The sequence below is a fragment of the Eschscholzia californica genome, unplaced genomic scaffold (assembly GCF_041429995.1).
Source record: "Eschscholzia californica isolate CP2 unplaced genomic scaffold, dmEscCali1.0.p SCAF_5, whole genome shotgun sequence".
Classification (NCBI taxonomy): Eukaryota; Viridiplantae; Streptophyta; class Magnoliopsida; order Ranunculales; family Papaveraceae; genus Eschscholzia; species Eschscholzia californica.
Window position 1 is genome coordinate 33,453,579 of NW_028238472.1, and position 15,611 is coordinate 33,469,189.

The 15,611-nt window shown below is 38.4% G+C and overlaps 1 long non-coding RNA gene across 2 annotated transcripts; it reads left to right on the plus strand.

Moving 5' to 3' along the window:
* Positions 1 to 4,700: 4,700 nt before the first annotated feature.
* Positions 4,701 to 14,523, plus strand: LOC147538721 (uncharacterized). 2 transcript variants are annotated; one of them, XR_015226327.1, is made up of 4 exons: positions 4,701 to 5,441; positions 12,083 to 12,304; positions 13,666 to 13,738; positions 14,034 to 14,523. It is a non-coding gene; the product is annotated as an uncharacterized LOC147538721 (long non-coding RNA). The 2 variants fall into 2 exon arrangements; XR_015226328.1 differs by lacking the exons at positions 13,666 to 13,738; positions 14,034 to 14,523 and adding an exon at positions 12,386 to 12,834 and having other exon boundaries at positions 4,729 to 5,441.
* Positions 14,524 to 15,611: the final 1,088 nt, after the last annotated feature.

The following is a 15,611-nucleotide window of genomic DNA, read 5'->3' on the forward strand; positions in this document are numbered from 1 at the left end:
AGTAAGGTTTTGTTCTTCGAAGTCTCTCTCTTTTCCTCTTACTACGGAGAAGGACATCCGCTGTCGAAGACACAGAATGGAGGAAACTGGTTTAATTTTAATTGTAATTTTTGTTTCTTCATGTCTGTATTATCTCTTTCAAGTGTTGTAATCGTATTTGTCTCATAAATAATACTACGATTATCCTTTAAAAAAAAAAGCATGAGATCTGCCACTGTTTTGATGTTGGAAGGTAATTGAAGGATAGGAGTGGGTAGGGCTGGGAAAACGGTCCGAGACCCCGGGGTCCGGCCCGGACCATTGGAAACCGCTGCCCGTAGCCAACCCGAGCCGGGCTAACCCGGCCCGATGAATCGGGCTAATAGGGCCGGGATTCGGACATAACCTCAAATCTGAGTCCCGACTCGTTATACCCGTCCGACATACCCGCCCGAGTTCCGATGCCCGAAACCCGCCCGATATACCCGCCCGAGTTGTGATGCCCGAAACCCGCCCGATCAAACATATAAATATTATGTTTTTAAGTGATCCAAGGGGTAAAATCTTTTGGCCATCAAAAAGCCTTGCTCCCATATCTTTGACCCAATAGTGAGGGACTTAAGAGATGGAACTTATATAAAGTTTGGCCTTGAAGAGGCTTTTATTGTAGAGTGTTTAAGAGGTTATATATAACCATTCCCTTTTCTCCTTCATCTTCACCCCCAACAATGTGGGACTAAATAGGTTTAACTTGCTTGCAATCCAAGAAGTGTGGTTTGATTCATATAATCACAACCCCATATGAATTCTTCTCTAGATGTTCAATGTGGGACTAAGTCTCCAAAGAGAACAACAAAAATCTCTTAACTTTATTAGTCCCACATCACCTATTTACAGTTAGAACATGTATTTGAGACTCTTATTAAATAGAAAATAAGGTTCACTCAAAACATCAAGTCTATTTTATTTATTAGTCTTACATCACCTATTGAGACTTAAGTGGAAGTGAAGTGAATCTCTTATTTTAAATGAAAGAAGAAAATTAGTAATCGGGTCTAATGTCATAAGATAGAATAAAGATAAATTTGTACAACTTTTAAAAAGAAAAAACCCAAACATGTCCATTTATACATTTTATTATATGATTATTGAAAGTATCTCAAGTTATGAGTTTATGATTTTAGCCTTTAGAAGCCTTTTGAGAAAGGCAAATGAAGGAGTAATTTATAACCTTTATTCTTGCATCTCTATCTATAAGACCATCAATCTGGTACTAAAGATTGAAAGCTTTATGATTGAACATCAAAGAGGGAGAACTTGTAACCTCTCCCCTTTGCTTCTTTTATCTCTAACTCAAAGGTGTGGGACTAACATTATGAAGTTTGCTTAAAGTTTGTTGTGTGATGTTGGCCTTCTTGTGACCTTCACTAACTATGGGGCATGGTCAATAGTAATTGACTATGTCAAATGGTCTCTATGACCATGTTTTTTTTCTCCTAACTTTGATGTGTTTTATTTTTCAACACAAAAATATTTTGATAGATATTTTGAATGGTTTGACACTTCTTATGATATAGAGTCTTCCTCTTTGTTCCTAAGAACTCTCCCAAGCTCTCTTGTAATCTTTCTCTTCGATCCTCCCATTGTTAAGTACTTGAGTTCATCATTTTCATCTTTCTTTGTTTGTCGAGTAGTGGTAATAACACAAATATAAGACTATTTCTTGTTTGTGTTTGTAATGGTTTTTCGTTCAATGGTGAGTGTTTGTGTTGAATTATGGAGAATAAAGAAGAGTTGGGGTCTTCTTATAGAGGCGGGGAGTGGTCCATGTTCACAAATATGTCACATTCTCTATAGAATTGTTGTAGGGAATGAGCATATAATTCTTTTGTCACATAGATTGTTATATATATATAGTTAGGCACCCAAATACTTTAGTCATGAGCCTTCTTTTTCACCATTGTCAGACCATATTCACATTTGAGAAATATAGTTGATGGAGATGGTCTAAGTCACTAAGTGGGGAAAAAACTACGACCAAATAATTGGTGAAATTGATCAAGACCAAAATATGAAGAATATGGACCAGAGCACACAAAATCTACAAAAAGCATAATTTTCATATTTTAGACTTTGAACCACAATGCAAGCTAAATTACAGATGATATAAAAACTGCATTGAGATTTTGCCAGCAAAATTGAAGTTTAATGCTTTAATCTAAATACCCAAAACTGTATGTAAATAAAATAGATCAATCTGGACACAAAACTAACGTTCTTTGTTTCATCGATGAGCATACTAATGAGCAAAAGAGAGATTACAACTATGAAAAGCCTTGTTATTGCATTTGTTTCATCTTTTAAGTTAAAATCCCTTGAGACACTCACTTCTTCTTTCCTGCCTTGGCACCGGCCTTTGTCTGCATAAAACAACGGTAACTTATCAAAACTGTTCGAATGAAAAATGAAAAGAGCAAGCGATAAACAATAAAGGGTTACAAAAACACAAGGAAGTTAGAAAACTAATATCCACCTTCTTGACTCCACGAATCTTCTTGGCTCTGTTCTTTCTTTCCTTCATCTGCTTCCTTGACTTCTCAACCTTGGCATTAAGTCCATTCTGCAAACATTATAGCAAGATTTAGCAAGAGAGCTTTTAACTTAAAGTTGTTCATAGTGGATGCCAATGCCACAATATTTACTATGATGACTGCTTTATAATAATATGACGTTTCATGTTACATGCCATTAGCCAAATTGAATTGAATTTCTGATTTATATCATTTTTAACAACTAGCGAAAAACAGAACTAAAAAAAAAAAGCTCTTGACTAGACAAATTTACTATGGTGTATACGGTTCTCCCAATTCAATCATTCTCCTTGCCATCTTGCTGCACCATGGATCTATGCTACTATCCTGCAAGGTTGATGCAATTCTTGTTATTTCAACACCTCGTCCAGAGACGGAACCAAACATTTCTAGTCAGTGGGACTAGTTTATATAAGCGATAAAGCGACTTTAATGGGTAGGACAGAGTGACAAACCCGTGCGCGAAAATCCCATTTTAAATGGATCGCGATAGGCTAGTGTACTAGTTGCTCCAGCCTGGACTATAGCTAACTAAACCGATGAAACTGTAGTCAGTGACATATGTCATCTTTATGCTAACCTGTAGGCATTGGTCGGACCAATCGAAATTTCTTTATCATATTCCTGTGACGAAATGACGTTAAACCTGCTTTTATAACCATGTGTGCTGCTGTATATGGTTCTCCTGTCCAAGCATAAGTTCCTCCAAGATTCGATAAAATGTGTGTAGATAATATACAGGTCGAAGAGCTTTCTTGATCAGATATAATTGCCTCAAGAATGATATCTAGTGCCTCTTCTCTGAATGTTTTTATATCTGATGAGTCTTCCTACAAAAATATATCAAGAAACTACTAACATCAAGTCAAAATTATCTATTGGAATTTGTTATTAGCATGTCTATACGTGTGTAGAAAACAAGGTCGGTTGAATCAGGACAGAACAACGAACTTATGTGAAGGAGGTCGAAGAATCTAATACTAGATGGACTCCTCCATGCTAATTAGTATAACCCCGAAAAGGTTTTTAACTCATGGCCTCTTTTCTGAATATATGTGCAGAGTAACTAGTTTACGGCAACATGTAGTGGACTAGCTCTTGACTAGACAAATTTACTAGCTCCAGAGTGTGAAGGTAGGTATTCATGCAATATAAACCCTAAAATCTCCGTTAATGTAATATTGCTGGTCTTGCTGATGAAATATAAGAGGAGCAATAGATATGTTCTGTGACAATAACGTAGTCTGCAAATTAAGGTATTCATACAAGAACATAGGTGACACGAAACAAGCAATAAACAAAAGGCAAACGAGATGAAATACCCATTGTTGTTCAAGGAACAAACTACCAACTCATGGTTTAAACTAGATCCCATCTGTACTATACACTATGTTTATTGATACATATAATAACAAGTCTTCTGATATCAAAAGGCAAACGAGATGAAATACCCATGTTTTTAGCTACTGCCATACATGAACCCACTCGTATCTGTTACAGTACATACATGAACTATCTTCTATAAAGTTAGAATGGTGTGGGAATAAATAGGTGAAAAGATGAGAGAATATGAGAGGTGTGGGACTAAATAGATGAATGGAGGCAAAAAAAAGTGATCTTCAATTCTTGTATTGTGATGGATCATGTTTTAGTCCCACACCTTTGGGACAAGAGAAAAAGTACTTGGAGAAGAGTTATTTATATCCATCTTCTCAAATATCTAAAGTATCTCTTTCACTTTCCTCACACAAGGTGGTTGAGTATTGAGTAACTATTTGTTTTTATATAAAATAAAAATTTTATTTATATATAAAATATAAATATATATAAGATAAATTTATTTTTTTGAATATAATAAAATAACCCGAGCCCGTCCGACCCGAGCCCGTTGGAGCCAGCTCGGACGGGCTACGGGCGCCAATATGGTGTTTTTGGTCCGGCCCGATCCGCCCGCCTCCCTATCGCGGGCTCGGCTTATCCGAGCCCGATCCGCCCGAGTCCGGCTCATTGTTGCCCTAGCCCGTCCGCGCCCGCCTGATTCCCACCCCTCGAGTGGGTGTGTTATTCAAAATATTTCGGACACATGGATCCTTATTGATAATTATTGACTTTCCATCGAAAGGGCGAGATTAATGAGAAAAGACTTGTTCCCCAAATTGACTCAGATTCATTTACTTTCCTCCCCACATCGGTTGAGCTCCTTCCTCATCTTTCATTGCAGACTTATGTTACAAACTTGTTTTCTTCCCCTCCATTGAATACTTCCTTAACTAAATGGCACGTTACAATCCTCCTTTATCTCCTTCAATCTCTTTCTCTATTTGCATGAATTCTCTACACTTTTTCCTCATTAACACCATAATGACTCTTCTTTAATCTGGCCTTTTAGATGTTAAAGGAAAAAAAAACCCTATAAAAATTATTCTCTTTTGCCCAAAATAGTTTTTTTTTACTCAAAATCATCTCTTGCTCCTTGCCACCATTTTAGTTTTGAAGCCCTTCAGACTTCTAATTTTATGTATTTGAAACACTTCATGTCTCTGATTTTATGTATTCAATAGAAATCTCTCCCCAATAAATCTTTTTTTTTCTCTCATTTGATCTGAATGTTACATGACCTTACATGATGAAAACCCCTAGATACACTTAATCACCCACTTCAGATCTTCTTTCCAGCCCCTCTTTAAGTTACAGAGACCGTCTTTAGCTTTAGGCATTTTTTTTTTTATCTTTCTATCAACTTGGTTTTTTGATTAATATGTTCTCTTTGCTGTTACCTTCAATTTTTTTTTATGATGTTTGATGTTATTCCTTTGTTTTGTTCTTGGAAGTGAAGTATTGATCTGTATTCTTTCATAAAATTAAGTTTGGGTTTGTTGGAAATATAGGGTGGATCAATGGAACTGTCGGATGGAAAACAACGGATTCACTGTGAAGTGGTATGGAGGCCACTGCCTTGAAAGTGATTTCGGAGTAACCGGGGTGCTAATTACTTGATTCCGATCACTCCCCAAGGATTGACCACAGCTTACTTCCTCTGTCTGCACTAACAGAGATAGTAATGGAGATAACAGAACTCGAAAGCTTGAACAGTCAGAAAGAGGAAGATAGCCGAAATTAAGTTGTGTATATTCTCTCTTGATTTCGGCCGGTATATATAGCCTCTGAGAAAACCCTAACCGCCTAGGAAACGTGGTAGAGAAGTTAAGGGAGTGGGAGATAAACTCGGAAACTGATTAACCCTACGAAATCAGTTAGAGATATACTCAAATACTGATTAGGTTAATCCTGCCGACTTAGTCAAAATCCGAGTTTGAGTAAAACTACTCTTCGTGGCAAAAGAGTCTTTTCACTATAAGCTCCCAAGCTCCCGAGCTCCCGAGCACCCGAGCTCACGGGCTCACGGGCTCACAGGCCACGGCCCAAAGGCCCAAAGGCCCATAAGCCCATAAGCCCATAAGCCCAAATAGCCCAAATAACCCAAGTGGCCCAAATAGCCCAAATAACCCAAGTGGTCCAAATAGACCAAATAGCCAAAGAGACCAAATTGGTTAAAAGGCCAAATGCCTCACATGTGTGCGCGCGCGTGTGGGAGCCTTCTCTACTCCACCATGTGCTTTACAATGAGTTGTCAAGCAACTTATTATAAGGCACATTTAGTTTCACTAGTTGAGAGATGTGGGACATTAATTGTCTAGAGAAAGAGAGCTTTGAATGTCATCTTACATCTAGAGGTGGACCCCACCCATGTGCTAACTAGAAGACAAATAGTCTTGACTAGTAGTGAGTGGGTGAGGCTCACTTCTCAATTAATTATTAGATGGTAATGGGTCCAACCATGGAATCACCCAAATGGGCCCAACCATTGTATAAACCCAACAATCCCCCACAAGATGGCTATCAAAGACTTCTGACTGCTAAGCTGGAGGTGGGACATGTACTTAAGTGTTCAATATCTTTCGATTTGAATTGACACATAGTGGAGTGAGGCAACAACCAAAAATAAAGCAACCAAGTGAAATTACTCTTGAACTTGGAGATTTCTGGCCGAGACCCCCACAACACATACGATACCCGGTGAGTTCTGCGTTCTCCGCGATTCGTTCATGTTCATTAAGTAGGCCCTGAACATACCTTGGGACTGGTGAGGTTTTAAGAAGACTGTTGTCTGTCTTCTATAGAGGGCGGCCTTACACCCTCGGGCACACTTAGGTGATCTCATTGAGTCTACCTCATCGCAGGCTCTGACCCCTTACTCGGGTCTTGAAATCATTAAGAACTTTGGAAGTTCATCCTCATCATCATCATCAGCAGCTAAACACCATATAGTCCGTCTCAATAGGACCACCATTACGGTAATGGATATATTAGCTATCGGTGTATTCATCAAGTCCGTCTCATTAGAACCACCACAAAGGGCTATGAATACATTAAGAGCCTTAGGCTCATCCTCAGGTCCAACTCTGACCCCTTAATGGAGCTCTGCTAGTTTTACTCTAGCTGACTCCGCTCCACATCACAGGAATGGAAAATCAGCACAGGGGCTTTAGCCCCATTCCTTTAGACGTCTCGAGAACTAGTCTCCTCGTTAAGCCTTTAGTGAGTGGGTCTGCCAGATTCTGTTCTGACCTCACAGAATCCAAGGCTATTACACCATTTTTCAGCATATGCTTCACTGCAGCATGCCTTATCCTGATGTGTCTCTTCTTGCCATTGAACACATTATTCTTTGCAACAACAATGGCAGCCTGTGAGTCACAATGAAGGGAAATTGGTGTAGTTTCCCTTCCCCATTGTGGTATGTCTCCCAAGAGACTCCTCAACCACTCTGCCTCCTGACTTGCCAGTTCAAGAGCAATAAACTCAGACTCCATAGTGGAACGTGCTATGCATGTCTGTTTGGAAGACTTCCATGACACAGCACCTCCACCCAACACAAATACATAACCACTAGTTGAACTGACTTCATCATTGTCAGTGACCCAGTTAGCATCACAGTAGCCTTCCAGCACTGCTGGGAACTTTCCATAATGCAGGCCTAGATCAATTGTACCTCTTAAATACTTAAGCAGGCGATGAAGTGCTCTCCAGTGTTCTTCACTAGGGTTGTGTGTGTATCTACTGAGTCTATTTACTGCGAACGCAATGTCAGGTCTTGTGTGATTCATCAGAAACATCACACTTCCTATGATCTTAGCATACTCGGATTGTGAGACACCTGGTCCTTCATTCTTCACCAGAGTTGTGCTAGGGTCATAGGGAGTTCTCACAGGATTCACATCATAGGAGTTGAACTTTCTCAGTATCTGTTCAACATAATGAGGTTGACTTAGAGAGATGCCATCTAGGGTTCTCTTGATTTTGACCCCTAGTATGACATCTGCCTCTCCTAAGTCCTTCATCTCAAACTTAGATGACAGAAAGGTTTTTACCTTATTCACATCATCTTCATTGGCACCAAAGATGAGCATGTCATCAACATACAGACATATGATGACATATCCAGACGTACACCGTTTAGAATATACACATGAGTCTGAGTTATTCACAGTGAAGTCATTGCTCAACATGGTATCATCGAATTTCTCATACCATTTCTTGGGTGCCTGTTTTAGACCATAGAGGGACTTCTTCAGTCTACATACCTTACTCTCCTGACCATGGATTACGAATCCCTCTGGTTGAGACATATAAATCTCCTCATTTAGATCTCCATTCAAGAAGGCCGTTTTAACATCCATTTGATGTATTACCAGGTCATGTATGGCAGCCAACGCGATAAGAGACCTAATTGTGGTGATTTTAGTTACTGGGGAGTAGGTATCAAAGTAGTCAAGTCCCTCTCTCTGTGTAAAGCCTCTGATCACCAGTCTGGCTTTATACTTATCTATGGTCCCATCTGGCCTAATTTTTTTCTTAAAGATCCACTTACTGCTAATGGGTTTACACCCTTTAGGTAAGTCGGCCAGCTCCCACGTATGATTAACTAGGATAGAGTCTAGCTCACTTTTTATGGCCTCTTTCCATAAGCTTGCATCTACTGAAGTTATGGCTTCATGATAAGTCTTTGGATCAGTCTCAATTAAGAAACTAGATACAAACTCATCGTTAAGCCAGTCTACACCTTCAGATAGAAAAGCAGTAATGAAGTCGGGACCAAAAGTTTTCTCTATCCTACGTCTCTTACTTTTCCTAAGTTCTGTTCCATCTTCTACACTATCTGTGGTGGAGATAGATGGGAGCATACTGTTAGGCACTTCTTCATGTGTGGGTAAATTAGTAAGTGACGAATCATTCATAGGAATATTTTCAACAGGTAGTTTCAAAGGAAACTCATGCTCAAAGAATTCAGCATCTCTAGATTCCGTTATTGTTTCATCTTCCAATAGCATGAATCTATATGCTGCACTATTTTGAGCATAACCAATAAATACAGAATCAACTGTCTTTGGTCCGACACTGACTTTCCTAAAGTCAGGTATACCCACTTTGGCCAGACACCCCCACACTCTTAGAAATTTCAGGTTAGGTGCATAACCTTTCCATAATTCATAAGGTGTTTTGTCTAGCCCTTTGTGGGGTACTCTGTTGAGTATGTGGCAGGCAGATAAGATCGCCTCCCCCCACAGTTCATCGGGTAATCCTGAGCTTAGAAGCATGGCATTCATCATGTTTTTGAGTGTCCTGTTTTTCCTCTCCGCAACACCATTCTGTTGTGGCGTATAAGGAGCACTAAATTCATGGATGATTCCATGTTTTTCACAGAAGGATTTAAGGGTGTTAGAGTTATACTCTCCTCCCCAGTCAGACCTAAACCTCTTTATTTTTCTGTCTAGTTGGTTTTCTACTTCAGCCTTATAATTCAGAAAAGCTTCTTCAGCTTCATCCTTAGACCTCAAGAGGTAAACTTTCGTGTACCTTGAGTAGTCATCTATGAAGGTAATGTAGTATCTCTTACCTCCTCTGCTAGCTAGGTTTCTGAAATCAGCTAAGTCTGAGTGTACTAGTTCTAAAAGTTCTGTCGTTCTAATTGTGACATTCTTAAAGGACAGTTTCGCATGTTTAGCTTCTACACATATGGGACATCTAGTGTGATCATCAAAATCGTCTGCACTGATGATTCCATTCTCTTTAAGTTTCTTAATAGAAGCGTAACTAACGTGTCCTAGTCTACCATGCCATAAATTAGAAGACTCAACGATATAAGCAGAACTAGAAGTATTATTAATTTCTGAATCGACGTTCACTACAAAAAGGCCCCCACTCAGATATCCCTTCCCAACAAAGACTCCATTCTTAGAAATTACAATTTTATCAGACTCAAAAACTAATTTTAAACCAGCTTTGTTGAGAAGAGATCCCGAGATCAGATTCCTCCTTAGGGTGGGCACGTAGAGAACATCGTTCAGAGACAGATTCTTTCCAGAGGTGAGTTTCAGAAGAACCTTTCCTTTGCCCACGATTCCAGCTTTTGCAGAGTTGCCCATGTAGACGCTGGATCCATCGTTCATCTCCTCGAAGGTCTGAAACATCTCTCTGTTTGCACACATATGCCTGGAAGCTCCTGTGTCTAGCACCCATTCATGTTTGCTTTCCACCAAACAAGTCTCGGCTACTGCAGCAATGATCTCTTCAGGTTCAGCGATATTCAGTACAACAACGTTTGAGCGTTGGTCCTTCCTCTGGTTGCACTAGTATGCTTTGTGTCCTGATTTTCCACAGACATAGCAGAGACCTTTCGATTTCTGGATCTTCGAGTTGGACTTGACTCCTCCAGTCTTACTCTTTCCAGACTTCTTCTTCTTCTTATTAGTTTTGGACCTGTCTTTATTTCCAGAGGGAACAGATTCAACCAAGTTAGCAGAAGGGGAATTCAAAGAGAGGTTAGCAAACTTATCCTTGAGGCGATTTGCCTCTTCAGTCCTCATGTGACTGATCAACTCCTGAAGGGACATGTCCTTCTTCTTGTGCTTCAGATGGTTTCTGTAGTCACTCCGGGATTGAGGAAACTTTTCCAGCAGAACATTGGCTTGAAGGATTTCACACATCTTCATGCCTTCAGCAAGTATTTCAGCAACCAGGTTCTCATAGACATGAACCTGCTCCATGATGGAAGAGTCATCGTTGATTTGGAACTGTAACCACTTTCCCACGATGTACTTCTTCCTTCCAGCATCGTCAGCTCCGTATTTCTTTTGAAGGGTATCCCAGATATCCTTAGCAGATTTGTAGTTGACAAACAAGTCGAATAACTTGTTGTCCATATGATTGAGCAGATGTCCTCGAACGATTTTGTTGTCTTTCTGTTGTTTGACAGCATCACCATTTGAAGTAGAAGACCTATCCTTAACAGGGGTAATATCAATGTCGATTGAAGAAACAGTGGATAAATCCTCGAACAGAATATAATCAACTTCGAGTTGTTCGAAGAAGATAAGCAGCTTCTGCGACCACCTCTTGTAGTTAGTTCCATCAAGAGGGATCATCTATGACATATCAGGTAGGGTTTTGAGATTAACAGCAGCCATTGATCAACAAATCACTTTCAAATTGTTGGAAATATAGGGTGGATCAATGGAACTGTCGGATAGAAAACAACGGATTCACTGTGTTGTGGTATGGAGGCCACTGCCTTGAAAGTGATTTCGGAGTAACCGGGGTGCTAATTACTTGATTCCGATCACTCCCCAGGGATTGACCACAGCTTACTTCCTCTGTCTGCACTAACAGAGATAGTAATGGAGATAACAGAACTCGAAAGCTTGAACAGTCAGAAAGAGGAAGATAGCCGAAATTGAGTTGTGTATATTCTCTCTTGATTTCGGCCGGTATATATAGCCTCTGAGAAAACCCTAACCGCCTAGGAAACGTGGTAGAGAAGTTAAGGGAGTGGGAGATAAACTCGGAAACTGATTAACCCTACGAAATCAGTTAGAGATATACTCAAATACTGATTAGGTTAATCCCGCCGACTTAGTCAAAATCCGAGTTTGAGTAAAACTACTCTTCGTGGCAAAAGAGTCTTTTCACTATAAGCTCCCGAGCACCCGAGCTCACGGGCTCACGGCCCAAAGGCCCATAAGCCCATAAGCCCAAATAGCCCAAATAACCCAAGTGGCCCAAATAGCCCAAATAACCCAAGTGGTCCAAATAGCCCAAATAGCCAAAGAGACCAAATTGGTTAAAAGCCCAAATGCCTCACATGTGTGCGCGCGCGTGTGAGAGCCTTCTCTACTCCACCATGTGCTTTACAATGAGTTGTCAAGCAACTTATTATAAGGCACATTTAGTTTCACTAGTTGAGAGATGTGAGACATTAATTATCTAGAGAAAGAGAGCTTTGAATGCCATCTTACATCTAGAGGTGGACCCCACCCATGTGCTAACTAGAAGACAAATAGTTTTGACTAGTAGTGAGTGGGTGAGGCTCACTTCTCAATTAATTATTAGATGGTAATGGGCCCAACCATGGAATCACCCAAATGGGCCCAACCATTGTATAAACCCAACAGGGTTGGACGGTTAGAATTGCAGTTTAGCAAATTCACATTAATGTCAATTTGTTCCTTTTCATGTTCAATCCTTGAAGTCACCTATACTTAGTTCCATCTTTAGATAATCATAGTATATTTCTCTTGATTTCTTTTGTATTTTGATGCAGTGAGGTGGTGAAATTCACTTGTGATTACACATAAGCATATAGATAGAAGAAGAAGACCCGACCTCTTGATCAGGTAATTATTCAATCTTGGTTTAACTTAATGTTGTCTTCAAATTGATTACTTGCATCCGGACTAATGTCTCTTCGAAAATAGCTGATAATCTATAGGAAATCAGATGTATGGGTGTGCAAAAAAAATATGTCGGGAAATTGTGAGCATTATGTTCGTGCATAACTTCCGTACCAAGGTTCGCACGGTTGATGATACTGGAAATTGAGGTTTTTTTAGCAGCATAAATAGATAGACAAATGGTGCAAGGTTTTACAAGTTATACATGATTGTTGCGTGTATCTGAATCGATGTTCATCTATAAACTTAATTTTGTCAAGACTTTCTCATTTTTGGTACTTTCGATGATTGTCGCTTGGAATCCCTAATCAAGATGTCCAATGTAAAACTCTTTGATCTTATTTTCAAATATTTGGAAAGAATGTAATAGTTTTGGTTGATTAGTTAGGATTTTACTTTTGTCGACAACTAATTCTGCATCTATGGTGGATACAATTCCAGTAGTATGTTATTTATATTTATAAGTTGAAACAGTTGGTGTTCACAAGCCGATGATAGATTAGCTCTAGGAATACTTGGAGCCCATTGTGAGCATGTGTATGCGCACATGATCTCTACTTGTTATTGAATACTTCAAATTTTAATTTCTCTTCGATGCTTATCGATATTTCGTGTAGTTTATAATGTTTTGTTAACGTAAGCAGATTGAGAAAATGATTACGAGGGATTTGAGGCGATTTTGGTGATTTGAATGCGTGTTTGTTGGTAGTTGAAGATTTAGATACGTGAAATTGCTGAACATGTGGTTTGTTTTACTGATTTCCTTATCGATGTTGTGTACTTGTGTGTTAATTTTTTCATATTCATTGGTATAAGTTTTTTAATCTACTCTATGAAGTTTGGATACCTGCTTCAAAACAGAAATATGCAATCAAGTGATTTTTCTGCAGCTAAGTGTTGTTACATAGATTAGCCCCACAAATTTTCACTATAGGAATTTAGTTATCCAAGAAGAAAGGCTTAGTAGAATGACAGTGACGATTCGTTTGGACAGATCTCGTGGTTCTTCGTGTGCTACAACTTCTTTGATTTAATCTAAAAAGCCTTGTGAAGTTGTTGGTCATTTATAATGTTGTGTTCAGTAATGTGTGAAACGTTTTCGTAGTTATTTTATCACTACATTAGTTCATATAGAAATTTATATATCTTAAGCTCTTCTATATCTTTGATTTAAAATAACAATATTTGAAGCGCAACTACTTTTAATGGTGAACAATGTTACCTATTCTAAACTCTAAAGTATATTTCCTGATTGTGGGTCATGAAACAAAAAGAAATGAATAGTCGGTTGATATTTTATGTAGGACGTCTATGTAGAAGAACCATCAAAACGTTGAGGTCATGACTATTGTCTTCAAGTTACAAGTTTTTTTGTAGGTAATATTTTGTTACTGGGTTACCTCCAATTTATTTTTTCTCCTTTATGGATTAGGCGAATCCCTTCGCTTTTGTGAAATTATTTTATGGTGGCTGACAAGCAATCCTAAAATAGGTTTTTGTCCGAAAAAAAAATTGATAGCTTTGCCTCTTATGGTAAACTTATTACTAAGCTTTTGGTTGATGTCTATAAGTAACCACATTCTCCTAATATGGTAAAGTAGACATGATTATTTGTATATTTTTATATGTTTTGCTTTACTAGCTTCATATGTGTATTCGTCGTCTTTTGCAGTTCTTAAGTGTCCTTACGTGAAGAAGTTGCTATGACTCCATCTATCACTACTTCTCCTGTCGTCCTGCAACACCACCGTCCATTTTGTCTCTGTTTTCAGCAAAAAGGAACTGCAAAAAGTTTGTTCCTCTTCTTGGTTGTCTTTCTTACTTAACTATCCATAAAGAACTACATAGTGATCATCTTCAATTATGAGCTAGAGGTTCAGAAGTCTAGAGAAACAATCGAAGGGAAAGGAAAAGCAAAGGTATACTTTATAGCTTGAAGTCAAACTTGTAACCTCGTCTCAGGTACATTTTTAAGGTGCCTATCAAGTCATGTTACCTGTGCAGTAAAACTACCTATACTCCATAAATTTTGTGAACTAAAGGAAAGAGAGAGAACATGAGAGAGCTTGAACATATAGAGTCTGTATATGATCATGAGCTACAATATTGAGTTTGTAGTTTTGAAATATTATTTGAGTATATTATAGTTGAAATTTCTTTAATAACGTTAGAAGTTGTGCGGGTAACATGTAACTTTCTAATTTGCTTTATTTAATATTTTCTAATTATTTTTGGTGTCTGAATTTGTATGATGTTATGAGTTCTCTTTTTTTTTTTCTTGATATTAGGTGTTCAATTCGAACTTTTGTAATTGATTGTAAGTTTTATTTTATATAATGGATAATGTAGACATACAAGTTCAGGTTTTAAGGTAAGTAGTCAAAAATGTTTATTTTCAACAAATTTGTCAACACCCAAATATGAATAACTAGAAAAGTTTTACGCACCTTTCTTTTTAACAGTTAAAAAGTGAAACTTTAATTTCTAAAGAATCCGCCTGTGCCGAAGAGAGGAAGAGAGAGAAAGAAGATAGAGAGAGAACAGAGAAGAGAGAAAGGGAAGAGAGGATGGGGAGAGAAAGAATAGAGAGAACAGAGAAGAGAGAAAGGGAGAGATGAGGAAAAAGTCGTCGGCCAACTTCGGGCAACGACATTATTCCGGCTAGGTATATTTTCAACAAGAACTTGAACTGCAGCTTGATTCGAAAATGGAGGTGAAAAAAACCAGTGGGAGAAGCAATTTGGGCAAGTTAATGACATATTGAAGGGATATAAAGAAACTTGAATTTCTCTTCAATACAAAGGTAGTCTTATTTTGGTTTAAAAGTTTAATTCTTCGGTTTCCCGTATGACAATAGTTTGTCATTTGCACTTTGTATCCGGTTCAAATAGAACAAGAACAGAAAGAACAAGGACATTTGGAGTCTTTGAAATTGTCACTTATCTTTGTTGCTATTTTTTTCTTTAAAACTAATTCGAATGTGAATGGAAGGCTAAAAATACATAATGGAATCTAACAATCTGAAAATATTTTTAAAATAATTATGCTATGTAGGTTATAAATTCAAAACCAAGTTGAAAGAGAGAACGCAACACCGGTTTGAATTTGTTATTATCCTTCAACAAATGCTAAGGGCTTAAGTTTGGGTGAAAACTTATATGGTTAGTAGGGTTTGTTATTAAGTTTGATTTTTGTCGTAAATTTAGTCTTGAATTTGATTTTTTCCTATTTCCTATCACCGGTTTCGATG